Genomic DNA, 20,791 nt, shown 5'->3' with positions numbered 1-20,791 from the left:
AATGCCCGTTTATTGAGGCAGCTCTGCATATTTATAAAGCTGTGGTGGTCTGACAGTTGGCATGGGGTGCCTTTTGATTGGTGGGTAAGGATCATGTGAGCCAGCAGTGCTAGTCTGATTGGTGGGTAAGGATCATGTGAGCCAGCAGGGCTCACCATTGGACTGCTCTTCTTGGGGGATGGGGGAGTTAGTCTTTGGAGGCCGGGCTACTCCCAACAATAACTATGTGTAATGTGGGTGTATGGGCTTCTGGGACTAAATAAGACTAAAACTAAGGAGGTCTGAATAAAGTATGGCAGTGAGTTAATAATATCAATCTTGGCTCACTAATTATGATAAGTGTACCATACTAATGTGTTACTATTGGGAAACTGGGTGCGGGTTACACAGGAACTCTCTGAATTAGCTTTACAATAATTCTATAAGTCTATAAAGGCTCAAAAATAAAACATTTATTTATTTATTTTTAATGAAGTACAACTCTTCTCCAAAACGAAACACAAAAAGCTAGTTTGGAGTGTGCTTCCTAATTTTTAAGTACTCAAAGAATTCTTTGGATATTTTGAAAAATATTGAATCAAATTCATTTGTGTTTCAAGATTCACAAATAGAAGAGTACATTCTGCATGAAGTTTTGAAGTGTATAATGGAGTGCACATTTATGAAGCACTCTGCTACACTTCTGTAATCCTCAGGAGGAGGAACAAAGCAACTGACAAAGCACATTGCTTTCCTTGTCTACTGCCGCATAACAAATTACCACACCCACAGCGCCTTAAAACAACATCCCTCTGTTATCCCAGGGTTTAGACAGGCCAGAAGTCTCCATCCTCTGCTTCCCACAAAGGTGTGATGAAGGTGTTGGCTAGCTGTGCTTGGGCACTGGGATTTCCATCACAGATGAGCAAACCAATGAAGATGAAGATGAACAGGAAAAGCCTCTTGGTTTCATGTAGACGATAGCTGGAGGTAGATAAATAGGTTCCATCCGCTGCCCCCACAAAGTTGCTAACAGTACCCCTCAATGTTATCAAACAAGAATTAAGGTTCTATGAAGACAGAATCAGAGGAGAATATTTGGAGATAGCTCATAAACATACCAGCATTTTTCTGACTAGTACTTTTTTGTGAAGAAATTTGCACATAAATATGCTCTTAACTCCATGGGAACAATGTTTATGCACCTTAAAAGTGCACTGTCAAAAAGTTCAAATAACATGATTTCATTTTCCACTGTATGAATATTAATTTTTTAAGACTAGTTTTTTTTTTGGGGGGGGTAGAATCTAGGTTTTATTTGATGACAAACTCATTATAAACCAATGGTATAGTGTGACTCTGAAAGAGCTAAAATTGCAAGAGTGCGTTGATAATATTGACAGACAGCAATTTGTTACTGATGCTAATTTCTCTGTTTAATTTGTTGACCACACCTTTTGTCATGAGCAAGCCATGCCATCAACATAGACCAACTCATTTGTGTCTTTCCACAGTTTCAAAATTTATTTAATAATAATACTTTCACAGGCCACACTACTTTCAGCTGTGGCACTTTACCAAATACTCACAAGTCATACGCCAGACAAACACAAGTGGTTTTATTCCAGTCTTAATTTCTAATATCTGTAACATACAAATTACACTTCACACAATGACATATACACATCATTGTGTGTGTGTATGTGTGTGTGTGTGTGAGAGAGAGAGAGAGCGAGAGAGAGAGCGAGAGAGAGAGAGAGAGAGAGAGACTAAGAAATGGTTAATCAGCTGCAGAGTTATAGGATGCTGAGACCAGAGCACAGGCAGAGAGAAAGGATGAAGAGTTTGAACAACCATAAGTGGTCAGATAAGGATTTTTTTTTAATGCTTCTCTTTTGTAATTCTGCCTGTTAATAACTATTAGTAGAAGGATTCCATTCAGGTTATATTTTTTTACATTTTACATGATACTTATAAATTTGTATGCTTTAAATGTATTAAATATTCATTTTCACTATTTCTTTTGATATGTTTGGAGTTCTTATAAAATATTAAATTCAGAAATACTTGTATTGCCCTTTAGTTACAGAATTATAATCAACAGCCAGATTTTTGGGATCTCATTTTAAAAATAATTCTGGTCACTCCTTATCAAACCAAATAGTCTCAGAAATCCTAATGTGTATTTAGACTTCAGAACCTGCTCCCAGTAAAGCACAAGCCACCTTTGCTAGCTGTGTCTGACAGAGGGCTTGTCATGTGATGGCTGTGTCTGTGAGTGGCCACAGAGGTCACTACAAACCCATTAGTGGACTGAACCAGAGACCTTCGCTACTTATGTCTGATATGCAGCCACCTTGAAGGAAGCCTGTAACTCGTGGAAACACAGCCCATTAGCTGCCAAGTGGAAATGAAGACAAAAAAATATATTGCAATAACTCAATTAAGAAACTTGCAGAAGGAAAGGTTTCTTGTGGTTTCTTCTCTCCCTTCTTTCCTTTCCAGCCTCTTCCTACCTGTATTTTTTCCTTTTCTACTTAATCACAAGGAGCCATTGGCGGTGGCTATTGGTTCCTCTCATGCCAAGGAGTACAAAGGGTTGTTATTCAGGACAGTGAGAACACAATCACCTGTAGCTCTGGGTGAAATAGCTCATTCAGCACAGAAAGGTCAAGCCTTCCTTGCTTCCTTCCTTCCTTGCCTCCTTGGGGTTGTTTTCTTTGTAAAAATTAAATAAAAGGGTCTTTTTTAAAAAAAAGTACAAAATAAGGTAAATAGAAGTAACCTTTCTTGCACGAGAAAAGAGCCCTAAGTGAAAGCCCAGAAGAAGTGCATTTGTCTTAGAATGGCAGGTCACAGAATGAGGTGATTCTTTATCAGAGCCAAATCCCATGGAAGGTCTTCTCAAGGTTTTCAGCCTATAGCTCATTAGACTTCTACCCCATGGTTTTCATCAAGCTTCCCCAGGGTGTAGGCTTTTTAATATTTTGTCAGATTTTTTTTTTTTTGCCATGAACCTTCATTTATAAATCTGGCACTTTCACTTATTACAGAAATTCTGGATTGGGTTATTTTCTGAGTAAAGCAACCATTCGATTTTTTTCTATTCAAAGATCTGGGTCTATTTTGGAGTAATGTTTTTTTTTATAAACAGTCGCTCTATTGCATCTGTCTTCAGATTTTGTTTCTAGACCATCCTGATGTCATTTTGTATCATGGTGATTAAATCCAGGTGGAGTTCCTTGTTTGAGAGCATCCAAGTAGTAACTGGCTGTGACAATTTAGGCAGGTCTTGGCCCAAGACCAGCACTGGGCACTTGTAATTTCTCTTTATCTTTCTGGGGGCTCTGTGTCCCCAGTGATGCTGATACTACCTCTTCCCCCTCTAACTTCTCCTTACCCTGAGTTTTATATTACACCTGTGTTCTATTCCTGTGCGTTCCCTGTCTTGAATTATTTACTATTGGTTCTTTTTCTGTCCAGGCACTATAAGCTCTTTGAGGAAAGGCTTCTGCCTTCTTGTCTTTTACATCTTCATGATACTAAGTCTGTAGCACTTAATGTTCACCTGCCATTATCCTCTGTTCCTCTGTCTTTATTCTCTGTTCCTCCTTGGAACCTGATCAAAACAGTGTTTTGTTTTTGTTTTTGTACCAGGGATTGAACCCAGGGGTGCTTAACCACTGAGCCACATCCCCAGCCCTTTTGAAATATTTTATTTAGGGACAGTGTTTCACTGAGTTTCTCAGGGCTGTGCTAAGTTACTGAGGCTGGCTTTGTACTCGTGATCCTCCTGCCTCAGCCTCCCAAACTGCTGGAATCACAGGAATGCGCCACCATACCTGGCTAAAACATGTGTTTTTTCAACTTGAGTAAAATATATACTTTCCCTGTGTTCATGGACAGAGAGTTGGGCTCAACCAAGCAAAACATCCACATTTGTCTTCAGAACATCCCCACCTTCCTTTCAAGTTCCCTTTGCCCATCTTGGAGATCCCAGGCTCCTCCCTAGGTGTCTTTCTTACTTCTTATTCTGGGTCTTTCCTTCACTGAGGTTTTAGCTGAACATAACCCTCCTAGACCAACCAGGTTCTAAAAGAACTTGAGGACTAGAAAGACTTTAAGGCCAAAGAAATGTGCCTCCAATTGTGAAATTGCTGGCTTGGTGAATAATGGGGATACTTGAACCCATTTGGTCTCCCAGGAATGGCATCTCTTGGGTAGATGCCTACTTTCCTTGCTGCTAGGGCAGCCAGGCTTGGGAGCTCCTTAAAAAATGAGCACGTTGATCTCTGTCCTTATGGAGCAAATGTGCTAGCAGGAAAATGAGACTGTATATGTGATGAAGGATGACTAAGAGCCTTTCTCATCCCGTGATCCTGGATTCCAATCTCAGCTTTTCTACTCACCAATCGTATGTCCTTGGGCAACTTCCTGAAAATTTTGTGGAGGTTCATTTTCTTCAATAGGGCAACAAAACCTATTCTGAGGATGTTGTAAAGATCCATGAATTTCTGGTGTGCTCCATACACAGTAGGTGTGGATGACATGGTGCCATCAGCTAATTTAAGTCTAAGCAAGGCACTTTGGAAGTCTGAGAACAGGTCTGTTGAACAAGGCAATGATGGAGATGGGTGAGAACTTCTCAGAGTAGCAGCTCTTGGCCTCATAGGAAGATGCACTGAGTGCTGGCCCATACCTGTGCTTGGTCACAGGAGCCTCCCTCATTCCCTGATCCGTTCTTGGAAACAGCCTGCTGGGGGAGTAGTAAAAAGTATGTGTGAAATCTGCCAAAGACAAAATTATAGCAAATTGAGCTTAAAGGTCTAACTGACTTTTATTCAAGATTCTAGAATCAGCCCATATCTCATTCCATAATACAGAATGGGTTTCCAGTATGCTGAGTAAAAGGGGTTGGCTTTATAGGCAAAGAGGGGAAGAAAAAGCATAAGAAGGCAGAAATAATAAACAAAAGGTCACTCAGTTTTTTTAAAGCTACTGTCCTTATAGAGTGAGGGAATGTCCTTATCATGCAGGCTTAAGACTCAGTAAAATGATCCCCTTTAGATTAGTTGCTGTGAATCTCTCTCTCTCTCTCTCTCTCTCTCTCTCTCTCTCTCTCTTTTAACTGGCCCATTTCAGAGTTCAGTGTGATTCCATGCCACTTACCACGTGTGTCTCCATTCTGATCTTGTCTGGTTGGTCGGGGCTTAGTGCAGGAGCTAAATAATGGCCTTCCATAAATTTTGTTTAACAAACACATATATGCTGTCACTCTACGACTGACAGGTAAAGGTGATTTTCTCCCTTATGGTAACTATTTGTGTTTCTGAGTCTCTCTTCTCCACTGACTCGTGGTCCTCACAGCCAGAGTCTGTCTGGACTATCCTATTATCCCCAGACCCCTGTTGAGACGGAGCTCAGTGCTTAATTATTGGTAGGTAGAGGGTTTGAAAAGATAGAAGATGCTGGAGTGGTATTGCACCAAATCTAACAACACAAGTGATCATATGAAGTATTTACTAGAACTCTGCACAAGTATGTTGTACACACATTTTCTCTATTTACAAGAACATGATTCAGTTAAAGGGGAGATGGCAATGTGGTCTGTGGCCCTCCAAAACAACACTGGGAGGTTAGCAGCGGAAGAAATATAGGACCTAGGAAAGTTGCAACAACCTTGAAAATGATGGTTGTGGTGCATGAAAGGAGAAACAAACAACGAAACAATCCCCCCAAGCCCCAAGCATATAAAACTGGAAGAGGAATCTATAAAATCAAGCTTGATGCCAAAAGACAAGTTGGCAGATTGTAATGGATCATTGCAAATTCCTGCAGCCACCTGGTGTGTGATTTAACACTTCTCTGAGCTTTTGTTCCATGATATTTGGGGCTGAATTTATTCCCATTCCCTTGTCAAAAGCAATGTTTTTAAAAGGCTGGCTGTTTTCCTTCCATTCTTGTTTACACCTTGCCATCCTGCTGTTTACAAGATTGGTCTCTCACGCTCTGCCTGGGGTGTTTTCTATTATTGTGTCGCTAAAATTGCCAAAGGAGTTTTTTTTGAGCTGCTCTGTTTTGAAGAATGGGGGAGCCATGCTGTCCTGTGGAATCCCAGCCTGGCATGGCATCTCCCCAGTGAGCTATTATGAACTTGTGACCAACTGTGAAACTTTGCACATTCAAGTATTTTAAATGCTTGAAAGTGCTATTGTGCATCTCATTATTAGAGATATGATATCAGGTACGCTCCTCACGAGGGCTGGGGCCTCGTGCGGGAAGGTAGTGTGAAAGGTGATTTCTTTTCCAAGTGAAGCTTGCCATTTTCTGTCCAGAACTGGATTAGAGATGATGAGCTATTGCTTCCCGCCGCTCCCCCTCTGCATCCCATCTTCATCTTGATCTGGTCTTTCTCGCCCATCTGAATGATCCTGGGTCTGGTGATCAGGTGATGCTCTGCCTGGGCACTCAAACATGATGGCCCCCTGAGCAAAGGGGAAACGGAAGCTGGAAATTATAGATTTGATCTTTTGAAGTATGGACTGCAGAAAAGACAAGGGATTTGAGTAGAAATTGCTTTGAATCTTGGCTTTAATTATAATTTTGGTGGCTCTTGGAAGCAAGTGGCATGGCCCCAGGTGAAGTGGTAAAAAAGGTCCAGTTTCCCTGGCCTTTCTGAGCCTGTTCCCAGCTGCATCATCTCAGGAAGCCTTCTTGCTCCTTCCCCTTCCACCCATCCTTCTCTGCTTCTGGTGCCCGTTGGCCTAGCTCAGATCTTGATTGGCCTATCTCAGGCTTGGTACTTCAGCTTCCTTTCCCCGTGTGCCCCTTTCTTCCCATCAGAATATCTAGTTCGATGTTGTCCCTTCAGGGGTAAAGCTATCTCATTTAATACTAAATGAACATATATTAGGTCAGATGCCTATGCTGGATGTGTCTCCACGAGGGTGGAAGGAATATAAAAAAAAGCACAACTCACCAGGCCTCAGAAGACCTGGGTTTTTTAATTCCAGTTTTGTCACTTATTAGCAGGTGAGCATGAGTTAGGTGACTTCACCTTTCTCAACACCTATGTCCTCATCTACATAGTGGAATTGATGAGTCCGTGCTAGCACATCTCAAAGAACACGAGACTTTCTCCTGCCAGGATTATTGTAATGCTCTAACGAGATGAGGCAGTTGAAATCTCCTTATAGATAAGAGGTGCTATGCAAGTGTAAGGTAGGAAGGCAAAAAGGTGCCTTAGCCCTGCCCCAAAGGCATAGAGTCTTTACAGAATATAATATAGTAAAAATCTTCAGCCAGCTTTTAAAGTTTCCTATAACCACAGTTTGTCTGTACCTGCTTCCTTGTCCATAAAAAAGGATGCACTCAGACCCCACAGGGTACAGTGAGTGTTAGAGATACTTCTGGGCTTATGATGGGTGATGTCCCAGGAAACACCTCATAGGATGAAAATATCACAAGTTGGAAATTCTTTAAATACCCCTTACCTACTGAATGTGATTTAGCAACATGGAGCACTGCAGAGTGTGGGCTATTTCCTCTCGTGACCATGGCTGACTGGGAGCTGCAGCTCCTGGTTGCCATCCATCAGGGAGAGAGAACGGCTAGCCCAGGAAAAGATCCAGATTCAAAATTCAAATTATGGTCGCTGCTGAATGCAGATTGCTTTCACACTTCTGTAAAGTAGAAAAATTGTAAGTCTAACTATCCCCAGTCAGAAATGTCTGTAAATGAGAAGATGGGTATAAAGTCCCTGAGCATAGAGCTGCTTGTCACTTGGCATGTAATGCAATGTTGCTATGCAATGCAATGTTACTTCTCTTCTCTCTTTAACATGCACTTTAAGAAGTGACTCTCTAGAGTATGGCACAAGAGTTTCTGCATACTTCACTACCTGTGTGTGTGGTAGATCTAAATAACTGAAAGTGGCATTAACATAGCCAAGAAGGATGATCTAATCCAAAGGCAACATTAAATAGATGGACACCATTCTCCAACATGGGGTTAATTACAGTGCTACTTAGGGCCTTGTTGAAATCCAGTGGCGCCGGGTGTGGGGTGGGGGATCAGCAATACTGATCCTGTTTTTAATTAAAATTTTGATGTTACATTCTTCCTGTGTATTTTTCATTATATTTGACTTTAAGAATATTTGCATGATTTGCTATGGTTTCTTTTGAGCCTTCCTAAATTTTATTGCACGGCAAGTATGATGCTCACTTGTCTGACTTCACCCTGATGTTGCCCTGTACTATGCTGGGCAGAAAGTTCCAGAGAGGTCTTAGGTCCTCAAGCCCCCACTCCTTCTTTTCCCTGACCAACTCTGTGGTCCTGAATTTAGTTTAATCATAATCTAGTGAAAAGAAAAGACTATACCAACTGAAATTTTGATGTTCTTTCCAGTTATGTGACTACAATGAAAAGTATACTTTGGAATGAAACAAAGTAAAACTTCATCAGGAGCTTGATTTAGATTGGGGGTCACACTCAGTAGCCCCCATCCTGGCTGCCTGTTTTAGGTCAAGTTTTATTGGCACACAGGCCTCCTGGTTTGTTTTTGTGTCATCCGTGGATGTTTTTGTGCTATAATGGCAGAACTGAGTCATTACAACAGAGAACATATGGTCCGCAAAGCTGAGAGCATTTACTATCTGATCCATTACAATAAAGGGTGGTGGACCTCCAATTTAGATTTTTAAAGCACTCAGAAGTTCTTAGGTAAGAATGCATATTTGGTATCAATAGAAAAGTCCCAGTTGTTTAGAGATTTATGTACAGAGAATACAGGGGCTTTTACATATTGTTATAACCTTCTATCTGTAAGATGTTGGGATATGGGGAAGGGATTGGAGAAGCAGCATTGGGTGGCTGGGGTTTCTCTGCATTGCTGGGAGTCCTGTTGAAGTCCAGCCGACATGAGATACTTACGTGAAACTGACATTGTTCATAACTAGTAGTAAGCAAACACGGGGTTTGGGGAAAATTGCATTCATTTGCATCATCCATAAATGATTCATGCATTTAATCACTTCATTCTGTTAATGTTAACTTTTTAACTGACTGACTTCACTAATGACAAACAAATGACAAACATTTAGTGAGCATCTATTTATGCAGAAACTGCTTGAGTCATCTTCAAACTTCAAACTACATCTCAGTCTGAGCATGAGCAAAATGGAGATAGGAAGGCCTGGAATCATATTCTGATGTTCATTGAGTTTGGGGTGCATAGAGGAGGCCACAGGGAGATGAGAGGAGGTGAGCTCATGGGAGGCTGTGATTGCTGGCTTGGGAGCTTGGACTATAACCGTTATCTAGCAGGGAATTTCTTTGATCAAGGAAGTGGCATAACCTCACTATGCTTTAACTGAGGTGTCAATTGGTAATCTTTGGAGGGACTAGTTAAAGGCAATTTCAGTAGCCTGGTAGGATTTGCAGTCATACAGAAATGATAAAGGCTTCATGTCAGAGGTAGCCATGAAAATGGAAGAAAAGACAGATCTGAGACCACGGTTTAGGGTGAAACCAACAAATATTCAGCCATTCGAAGACAGAGGGTTCCTGGATTTGAAATGGCTGAATGAATTAAGGTTTGGAGGCTAGAGAGGGTATTAATAAAAATAAAATTCAGGTAGAGGAAGCCGGGTTGGGGGGGGATCAAGAATAATAATTTCAGTTTTATATATAAAGAATAAGAAGTGGTATAAAACACTTGGGAAAACATAAAAATGAATCAGAGAGAGAGATAGGTGGAGGGAAAGAAAGGAAGAAGGAGGAGGAGAAAGAGGAGTAAGGGGAGGAGAGGAGAGAAGGGGGGAAAGACAGAGATTGACGCTAGAGATGAAGATTTAGGAATTATGAGAGAAAAAGTAACCATCGAAGCCATAGGCATATGAAACATCAAGGGAAGAAGTTAAAAACAGATGAATTCTGAATAAACAACTATGGTAAGTTGTGAGATAAAAGTGGGAAGCTCAGAAAAATTCAATTTCAGATCAATAAAGAATAATGTCTTAGTGGAAGGATGCAAAATATGTCCCATGCAAAATTTTAGACATATTTATAAAAAGAACTATATTTATTGTTGACCTGAAATTCAAATGTAACTGAAAATTCCACATTTTTATTTGCTAAATCTTGCAGCCCTAGACTGCGGTGATTGCCTTCATTTATGTGATAAAAGAAAGAGGAGAGAGTGGAAGAGTCTGGGAATGGACAGGCAGTTCCCAGGAAGATCAGGATGTTGTAGTGGCATAGAATCAAAGGACAGAATGAGTTTCAGGGGAATGAAGTAGGAAAGTTGCATTTGGCAACTAGAAAATCAGTAGGCACCTTACAGAAAGCAGATGGAGAGCTGGTTGCAGGAGTTAAAAAGTTAATAAAGGTAGAAAGATGGAACCATCCTGTAGATCCTTCAATAGGAAGCATGATGTAAATGCAACCAGCAAAAAAAAAAATAGAAGGCAGGTTTGCAGGATTAGTCAGGCTGGGCTGATTTCTGGCTTTGAGAAGAAGCCCAGAGAGATGGTCTCAAGATAAAAGAGAAATGATGGGGAAGAGGTGGAATGAGGTGTGAATGACATTGGAGGAGACCTTCAGGACATAGATGGAGGAATTAACCTTTACTTGGAGGATGCTCCCTGTTCATCAGCCATGAAGGAAGCTGGAAGACATGGACAAAGAGAGGGTGATTTTGAGAGTAGGAAAGAGAAGGAAGATTCTTTATTTCTATTTGTGATGAGCCTGTGCTTTTGAGAATGTATGTTATGGAAAAAGAATTGGGGGAGCAGAAGGGAAAGACTCAGGCTCAAAATACCACCTCTTTGCTGATTGTGCAGGACAGATATGATGAAGAGCTTAAAAGTGCTTATAATTCATCCAAGTGGGAACAATGTGTTTCTCTCATCTTGTGTTTTCCTTCAGCTCTAGCAATCCATATTGCTTCATAGCCTGTGAGATTGCCCACTAGAGAGGGGAAAATAACAGAAACAGAACTGAACAGATTTTCTCCTCTGTTTTATGAAACCAGGAGATTCTGGCTATAGAAGGATCAAAGTTGTTTATCTACATCCTGAAATGGGACAGCGGGATGCCTGGTAGTAGGCATTTTGGGGAGACATGTGGAATTTCTAGTCTGGGGTTTTTGTCCTCCTCTGTGCAGATTGTGTCATGTGGGATTAATGGCTCTGCCATGTCACACTCTGCATGCCAGGGGCTCACAGATTCACATGTGACACATGTTGGTCTCAACCATCCTTCTGTTTTCTGGAAGCTGAGGTGGAGAGGCGGCAGGCTATTCTGCAAATGGCAGACGATGAGGTTGAGAAACTCAGCCCGCCATCTCATAACCGCTTCCCTGTCTTCCGGCAAGAGCAGGGATGTCCTCTGCAGCACGGGGAGGGAGGGAGCCATTTGCAGAGCTGTGGAAGCTTGGGAGAGCTGAGAAAGAGAAAGAGTTATTTCAAGGAGGGGGTGGGGTGTTGCTGTCTGCCTGGGGAAGCTCTTCAGTGCCTCCACCTCCAGAGATCATTAACATTTCCAGCTCCTTCTCCACAGCCTTCTCTCTCCCTCCCCCTCTCTCCAACACAAAGGCACAAATGAAATTCCTAAAAGTAGAATACTGCTGTCTAGTTATTTTTAGTATTTGCTGTTAGTATTTATCAAGCTTTTCAGTGTTAATTTGTCCTCCCACCCATTTCTCTTCCTGCCTCTGTGTGCTGGGCTGAGGCTGGAAGGAGCACACATAAGAAACAGCTGGTGACCTCGTAGAAACATGTCCTAGAGAGAGGAGACAGGAACCTTCAAATCAGTCTCCCCCACTCCGTCCCTGAAGCAAAGGAGAAGGAAGGATCTCTATTCCATCAGCTTTGGAGAGCAACACAAGCACAGGGGAGAGTGAATCCATTAGAATGTCTAGGTGGTGTTAATGTCTAGGTGGCCCTGGTCAAAGAGTTGAGTCAGGGAAAAAATGTCATGTACAGATGTCATCATGAAAGCAGAAACGGGCCAGAGGCCAGGTAAACGAGTAGAAATCAAGGAGAAGCAGATGTCAGGGGAGAGAGAAGAATATATAAAAATCCATGCAAATAGTTAGGATTTTGAAAGAACTGAAGAGCTTGAGAAAGATGGGGTAGAGTTGACTTTGAAGAACCAGAGGAGCACTGTGGCATGCTGCGGCTTCCTGCTGAAACCCTGCTCGTTCCTGCCTCAACTCCCTGTCCTGTCACCTGGAACCAGCCATGCTCAGAGCAGTGACATCCTTCCATAGAGAAACCCCCCAGGATATGTTTTAACAGAGAGCTGTTGCATAGAAGCAGGACCTTGTCAATCATGAGTCTTGTCAGACTGCACGGTCACTGGATGTCTTCCCTGCCCATCGATGTATTTGTTTCTTGGGGAGAAGAAAAGAATTGTTTTTTTTTTTTTTTTTTTGCATCTTTAAAAAAAAAGTATTGGTTTCATGTTTGCATTCTTTTAAACTTTATTATCATTTTTAGTTTCTATAAAAATATAATAAATGAAATGAAAAGAAAAATTCAATGAATAGGCTAATAGCAAAGTAAGCAGAGGAAAGAATCAGTGAACTGTAAATAGGATCATAGAAATTACCCAGTCAGAAAAACAGAAAAAAATAGGCTGAAAATTTGTAAAAGTTTTAGAGAAAAGGAAAACAGCCTTGGGGATGTATGGAAATATAAAAATTATCTAACATTTATCATTAACCTCCTGGGAGGAAAGGAGAAAGAGTACCAGGCTAAAAATGTACTAGAGATTTTTCCAAGTTTGGCAGAAGACATTGGTCCCAATATATAAATGAAAAGACAAAGATAAAACAATGGATTTAAGAAAAAAATATGTATATTGTCTATAAGAACCCCCCCCCCCTCGAATATAACAATAGAAAACAACAAAGCCTAGAGAACTCAACAACATTGTCAATGAAGAGACCTAATTTACATTTATAGATGCCACCCAACAACAGACTGGACATTACTTTTAAGCAGTCATCCAAAAAATATTGTGATAAACTATAGAAAAAAATCTCAACAAATTTAAGATCATTGAAATCATACAGAATATGTTCTCAGATCATGATGGAATCAAACTAGAATTCTGTAACAGAAAATTGCCAACAGTTGACACTAAATTATCATCAACAATTATTGACTATTGGTGGGTATGCATACCTGTAATATCAGTCACTTGGGTGGCTGAGGTGGGAGAATGGCAAGTTCAAGACCAGCTTAGGCAATTTGGTGAGACCATGACTTAAGATAAAAAAATAAATAAGTATAGGGATGTAGCTTAGTGGTAGAGCAGGCTTGTGTTCAATCCCCAGTACTCCCCTCCCCCCCGCAAGGAAAAAGCTCTACTAAATAATTAATTTGTGGACCAAAGAGGAAGTCTCAAAGAAAAAAAAAATACATTGAAGTAAAAAATACAAAATATAAAAATTTGTGACATTTGGTTAAAGCAGTTAGGAGAGAGAAATCTACAGCATGAGTGTAATACTTATATTAGAAAAGAGAAGTCTCAAATCAATAATCTAAGCTCCCATTATAAGAAACTAGTTTTTCAAGAAACTAGAAAATAAGAGCAAAATAAATACAAAAGAAGTACAAGGAAAGACATAGTAAAGGCAAGAGCAGAAATCAATTAAATTTAAAAGATAAAAACAATAGAGAAAATAAAGAAACAAAAAGCTGGGTTTTTTTTGAAAAGGTCAATAAAATTGACAAACTTCTAACAAAGAAAAAAGATATAAATTACAAATAACTAGAATCCAAAAGGGGATATTACAGACCTGCAGACACTAAAAGAATAATAAGAGAATACAACTTTATACATATAAGTCTGATAACTTATATGAAATAGACTAATTTCCAAGAGAGCACAAACTACAACTTACACAATATAAAATAAATAATTTAATAGCCTAATGTCTGAGGGAAATGAATTAGTAATTTGGAAACTTCCAAGACAGAAAATTCCAGGCTCCGATGATTTAATTGGAAAATTCTACTAAACATTTAAGGAAAAATTAATACCAATTTCTACAACCTCTTACATAAAAGAGAAGATAAGGAAACATTTTCCTAATTCATTCTATGAAGCTAAGAATACTGTGATTCCAAAACTAGAAAAAAGTATATATCAGAAGAAAATTAGAGACTAATGACTCTCATGAATATAGATGCAAAAATCCTTGATAAAGTTTTAGCAAATAGCATCCAGAAATATCTCAAAATAATTATACACTACAACCAAATAGGATTTATTCCAGGGATGAAAAGCTGGTTCAATATTTGAAAAGATAAATCAATGTAATCCACTATATAAATCTAAAAGAAAAAAAATCACAATGATTCTAATTGATGCACAAAAATTATTTGACAGAATTCAACTATTCATGGTAAAAAAATCAGAAAAATAGTAATGAAGGGAAACTGTATCCTTAAATTGATAAATAATATCTACAAAATGCCTTCAGTGAATATTGTACTTAATAATAAAGAACTGAATCCTTTCTACATAAGATCAGAACAATGCATAAGGTCCTCTCTTACTACTCCTAGTTAACATATATGTAAGTTTCACACAGTGCAAGTTAAGAGAGGAAATAAAAGTTATACTGATCAGAAAGGAAGTTAATAAAACTGCTCCTTTGATGGTCTACTAAGAAAATATGATGGAACCTATTAAAAAACACCTAGAACTAATAAGTGAGTTCAGCTAGATTGTTAGAATGCAAGATAAACATACAAAATTCAACTGTGTTTCTAAATTCTAGTAATGCACACATGAACATTGATATTAAATATACAATATCAGTTGTCATCACATATGAAATGCTTATGTGCATATCTACCAAAACATGTATTGGATTGGTGTGATGAAAATTACAAAATGCCAACAAAAGAAATCAAAGAACATTTAAGTAAATGGAGAAACATACAATGTTCATGGATCAGAAGACAACTTGGTAAAGATGTAAAGTCTCCCCAAATTGATATTCAGATTTAGGTTTAATGCAGTTTTTATTAAAAATACCTGCAAGAGTTCTGGATATATATAGATCAAGATTATTCTAATATTTATGTGAAGAGGAAAAGAAACCAGAAGTTCTGAAACAATTTTAAAAAAGAAGTGGGAGGAGTCACTAAGCCTCATTTCAAGATTTATCTAGCTACAATAATCAAAACTATATTTATGGAATTATCAGGGGAATAGAGACAATGATCAAAGGAATAGAATAAAGAATCTGGAAATAATTTTTAAATACTATAGCTAACTGCTTTATTGACAAGTATGTATAAGTAATTTAATGGAGGAAAGAGCAACAAATGGTGCTGGAGCAGTTGGATATCCATAATTTAAGACAAACAAAAACAAAAGTCAAAATATATATATCTCATATATTTAAATATAAAACAAAATTGTAAAACTTTTAGAAGAAAGCATAGGAAAAAATCTTGAGGACCTATGAACTGCTGAAGACTTCTTAAACATGATCTATAATGTATATATGTGACTACATGAACAATATGATTCTGCAACATGTACACTCAGAAAAATGAAATTATATCTCATCTATATATGATATATTAAAGTGTATAAATGTATTCTACTGTCATGTATAACTAATTAAAACAAATTTAAAAATTAAAAAATATTTATGTGATACTTTTCATTCCATGGAATACGTCTCAGCAATGAAAAGTAATGAACTACCCCATACATGTAACAACTTGGATGGATTTAAAAAACTGTAAGTCAGCTGGGCATGGTGGTACATGCCTTATAATCTCAGCAGCTCAGGAGTCTGAGGCAAGATGATCAGGAGTTCAAAGCAGGAGTTCAAAGCCAGCCTCAGCAATGGTGAGGTGCTAAACAACTCAGTGAGTCTCTGTCTCTAAATAAAATACAAAATAGGGCTGGGAATAGGGCTCAGTGATTGAGTGCCCTTGTACCAAAAAAAAAAAAACACCAAAAATTGTAAGCCAAATTTTAAAAATTTATCCAAAAGCCACATGCTGGATAATGATTTTATTTTATTTGCAATTTTATAAAATGGCAACATTATAAAGATGGAGAATATATTAGTGGTTATCAGGGATAAGAAATTGGCACCCAGAGGGTGGCTGTGACTATAAAGTGGTAGGGAGATGGAGTTCATTCAGCACAGTGATGGAACACTTCTGTATCTTGGTTGTTGTGGTGGTTACATGAATCTATGCATGTGATAATAGAATAATAGAACTGTAAAATATGTCTGCCTATACAAAATATTGGTTTATTTTGCTATCCTTGGATTTTATTTAAAAGAAAGTTATCACTTGTATATAGTCAACTGATTCTTTCTTCCATTCATTATATTTCTATGGTTCACCTGAGCTGTTGCATGTAGCTGTGATTTGATTTTCCCTCTTATCTAGTATTCCATTGTATGAATGTGATTATATTTATTTCTTTGTTCTCTGTTGATGGACATTTGTGTTTTTGCTCTAATCTTCTTCTTGTCTCCTGGTACAAATATGTAAGTGTTGGGCTGGGGATGTGGCTCAAGTGGTAGCGCGCTCGCCTGGCATGCGTGCGGCCCAGGTTCGATCCTCAGCACCACATACAAACAAAGATGTTGTGTCCGCTGAGAACTAAAAAATAAATATTAAAAAAAAATTCTCTCTCTCACTCTCTCTTTAAAAAAAAAATATGTGTTTCTCTAGATGTTTCAGTCTTTTTGTGCTGCTATAACAAAATACCTGAGACTGCGTAATTTATAAATAACATAAATTTCTCATAGTTTGGGAGACTACAAAGTGCAAGATCAAGGTGCTTGCAAGTACATAATCTATGGGGATCAATCAGTCTCCACTTCCAAGATGGAGCCTAGTTGCTTTAGCCTCTGGAAGAATAAATGCTGTATACTCACATGGCAAAAGGGCAAGAAGGTGCTCTCTTGAATTTGAAACCCTTTTCTTCAGTGTGTTAATCCCACTCATGCAGACAAAGCCCTCATGACAATCCTTCCAGTATTAACTCCTCAATACTGTTGCATGGGGTGTTAACTTTCAACTTGAAGCTTGTAGGGGACACCGTCACTCAAATTTTAGCACTAGAGAATGCAGGTAGGGGTTTGCTCAGGTGGAGGGTGTGTGAGCATGAAACTTCATAAGATAAGGCTAGTTTGTTCCTAGTGGTTAAATCAATTCATATGCCACCCACCGTAAGTTTAATTTGCATTTTCATCTGTCCATTAACCATTCTTGTTTTCCCTCCTCTGTGACATGCCTGTCTGATCTCTGGCTTATTTTTCTATTGTGTTGTTTTTTAATGACTTATTTGTAGCATTTCTTTATATAATCGGCATGTTGGTCTTTTGCTCATTTTACATGTTGCAAACTCATCTTGGATATTGGCTTGTCTTTTTGACTTCTTTATATAGTTAGTACCTTTGTGCCTTAAGAACTCCTTTCCCATTTTGAGGTCAGAAGATTTTTCTCTTGTATTTCCCTCTCAAAGCTTAAGCTCTATGTTTTTCACAACTAAATCCTTAAATCCTTCTGGAATTGATCTTTGGGTATGGTTTCTCCTTGGGTTGGTAAGTTATTCCAACCTCTATGAGAGCTCTGCTATCTTTTAACAGTTGAGTGAATGAGAAAATCAAGGAAGAAAGGTCATCTGCAGCAAGGTTTGACAAGATGGTTAATTCCCCCTTAAGTAGCCTTGAATAGATGATGAGATGACAGGTCTCCTTTGCTGCAGCCAAGATATTCTTGCATCATCAATTTTTCAAATGTTGGAGTGTCACATGTGAGAAAGGAAAAAACAACCCTGCCCCCTAAGTAATATCCCCTCTTAGCATTTGAACTTGGCTTAGATCATTTAAACAAGTTATTTTCTGGATTTTTTTAAGTATAAATTCAAAATGCCAGTATGTAAAGTATTCAGAAAATAGGTTCTGCATTTGGAGAGCAATGCAGTTTAGACGAGGAGTCAAGTGACCTGGGTTTAAGCCTTGATCTGGCATTATCTGGTTGAGAAACCTTTCTGTATCAGTTAGGATTATGTTCAGTGGGCTATAACAAGAATCCTTCTACAGTGGCTTAATCAAAATGAGTTTTTTTTTTCCTCAAATAACATACCCAGAACAGGTAAGGCTGGCCCTGTGTAGTGTCTCCTTTTAGTTTAGGTTTTATAGCCTGTGGATTTTGTTTTTGTGCTTGTTACTTCATGGCTACAAGATAGAGCTCTTCTTCCAGAATTGTATCAGTATTTCAGGCATGAAGAAAAGGAGGAGTGAAGACCAAACAGTGAATGCCAAGTCCCTTTGAAAGAACATTCCCAGGAGTTCGACCTAGTATTGTCTATCTGCATCTCTAGAGTCAAAACTGTTTCACCTGCCCATCATTTTTAGCTGCAGTTTTAGCATGGAAAATTCCATCTCTGAACAAAATTAAGGTTCTGAAAGGAAAAAGGGTAGACTGAACATTGGAGAGGCAACTGGCAGTATCTGTCCCACTGTCTAAGCTTCCACCAGGGATGCCTGTCCACCTCTGGAAGGGTTGTTTGGTTAACAAAATGGAAGATCAAATGCAAGAGTACTTTATACACTATTAAATACATTTCATAATCAGAGTGGAAATGTTCTGAACTATTTTCGCAGAGTATAAATCAATGATAATGGTAAGATCTACTGAGTCCCTTGGGTAATGAGTATCTTTTGAACCTTGATTTATTCTCTTTCAGACATCTTGTGATAACCAAGAATTAGCATCTTTGTGGATACACATGCTCAAATATCAGTCTTCAGAATATTGTGGAGCATTGTTGTGGTGGATATTTACTGATCTTTCCCGCCTTTTCCCTTCTTCAAAGATCCTTGAATGTTTTTCCATGTGATTTCTGTTTATATTAACTCTACCTTCACCTCCAAGGATAACCCTGGAATAATTTAAGAAGTTTAGCATACTAGACCCCAAAGAATAGTGATTGACTCAGTGATGGGCTACTTGAGTGATCTCAGAACTTTTATTGGGACTGCCATGAATCTGAAATCCTCTTGGATGATATATCTATATGTATCTAGATTTATATCCATAACTATGTCTATATAATCTTGAAGTGCTGCAGCCATTTTTTGTACGAAGAGGGGAGTAGCCTGAGGATGAACTCAGTCCACAGAGAACACGTGTGCGGTGAGAACTATAGAAGATCAAATGATACAACAATTTCCAGTTTCCCAAACTAACCCTATTTTTGTTATTTATTTATTATTTGCTTATTTATTCTATCTCAATGAGCCAGAATATATCCTCATTTTGTTATTTATATAAGTGAATTTGAATTGTGTTTACTGGTACTTGTAACCAAAAGATCTCTAGATGAGAGTTTCTATATATTTTCCAGGATATTGTAGTATTCTGGTCTATTATTTATTATTTTAAATAAATTATATATTTTAGAGAACATATTAACACATTATATATGTACATTATGTATATGTGAATATATGTATGTGTGTATATATATATATATATTTTTTTTCCTGAATTAAGGCTGTAAGACCTGAATGTAACAAAAAAAAGTGCTTATTTCTCCCAATAATTAATGGTCTGCATAGTATCTGTCCAGAGCATTTAAGACTGTAAAATGCTGGGTCCTGATTCCTGTCCTGTTGAGGACTCTGCTTATTACTCCTGTGTTATAAGATTCATCTCTGTGTCCTTTGAGCCAAATACTAACAGGGTTAAGATAAGGCAGTGTTCTTGTAGGTGTGTTTCTTGTTTGTTGTTTGCAGAGGCAACTACAGAAGAAAAAAGGGGTAGCAGCCTTACTTAATTTTTTTCCTGAGTTGTCAGATGTTCTAGCAAGGCATTCACTAACCATGAGTAATCTCAGTTGTAGGTCCGTTGACCTGCTGGTGATAAAATCTGTCGTGGACCAGTGGAAGGCTCTGAGGTCTGAGGCACTGTGTGACTGCTCACTGTGAGTTGCTTTTTAACCTCTTGAAATGCCTGAGTTTTAGATTGTATCAATTATGATTGAAAACACAAAGATGTTATATCCTGGCTAGGTTGTGTGTTCATGCTTGTATAGAACATAAGCAAATAGAAATACTGGCTTATATCTGTCATGGAGTATCTGTTTTCATTTTTACCTCTTGGGGAATTTGTATTCCAAAGAAAGCTCTACGCCCCTTCTAATGTTTAGCAATATTCCTAGTCTCTTCTATGGCAACTGATTAAATGAGAATGTTATTTAAGTATCAAAGAGATTTTCTAAAATAAACAAAGCAAGAGATATGATAATGAAATAAAAATCTGGCTTGTTGCTTTCTGGAAAAAAAAGGGTAGCGTGTGCTTCCCCTTACTTTCCAAATCTACTCGTTCGATTTGGGAAATGGAAGAGAATTCTGTGCAGCGAGGAGATGGGATGTTGTCTAATTCAGAGAAGAGTCTTTTGAAAATCTATTACAGTATAATTAGGGCAGCAGCAATAGCAATAGTGAATTTCCTGTTAAGATAGGAACATTATAACTTTCCTAATTTGTTGCTCTCAGTCTCCAAAGCCATCTCATTGAATACTTAGGAAATTGGCTTTTTTTTTTATTTTTATTTTTTATTGTGGGTTGTTCAAAACATTACAAATTTCTTGATATATCATATTCCACACTTTGATTCAAGTGGGTTATGAACTCCCACCTTCACCCCATACACAGATTGCGGAATCACATCAGTTACACATCCATTGATTTACATATTGCCATACTAGTGTCTGTTGTGCTCCGCTGCCTTTCCCATCCTCC

The 20,791-nt window shown here is 38.4% G+C and overlaps 1 protein-coding gene across 2 annotated transcripts in view; it reads left to right on the top strand.

Moving 5' to 3' along the window:
• The window catches only part of Ncald (neurocalcin delta), a 403,438-nt gene that overhangs the window by 200,679 nt on the left and 181,968 nt on the right, over window positions 1–20,791 (top strand). The window contains exon 3 of one of the 2 annotated variants that reach the window (XM_048801935.1): window positions 19,885–19,971. The exons of the other annotated variant lie outside the window; for it this stretch is intronic. The gene's annotated coding sequence lies outside the window, so the exon portion shown is untranslated. The remainder of the gene's footprint in view (window positions 1–19,884; window positions 19,972–20,791) is intronic. 2 annotated transcript variants of the gene reach the window in all.

Source organism: Marmota marmota, unplaced genomic scaffold, assembly GCF_001458135.2.
Source record: "Marmota marmota marmota unplaced genomic scaffold, marMar, whole genome shotgun sequence".
Classification (NCBI taxonomy): Eukaryota; Metazoa; Chordata; class Mammalia; order Rodentia; family Sciuridae; genus Marmota; species Marmota marmota.
The sequence above is the reverse complement of the archived record's forward strand: the minus strand, read 5'-3'. Positions and strand labels throughout refer to the sequence as shown.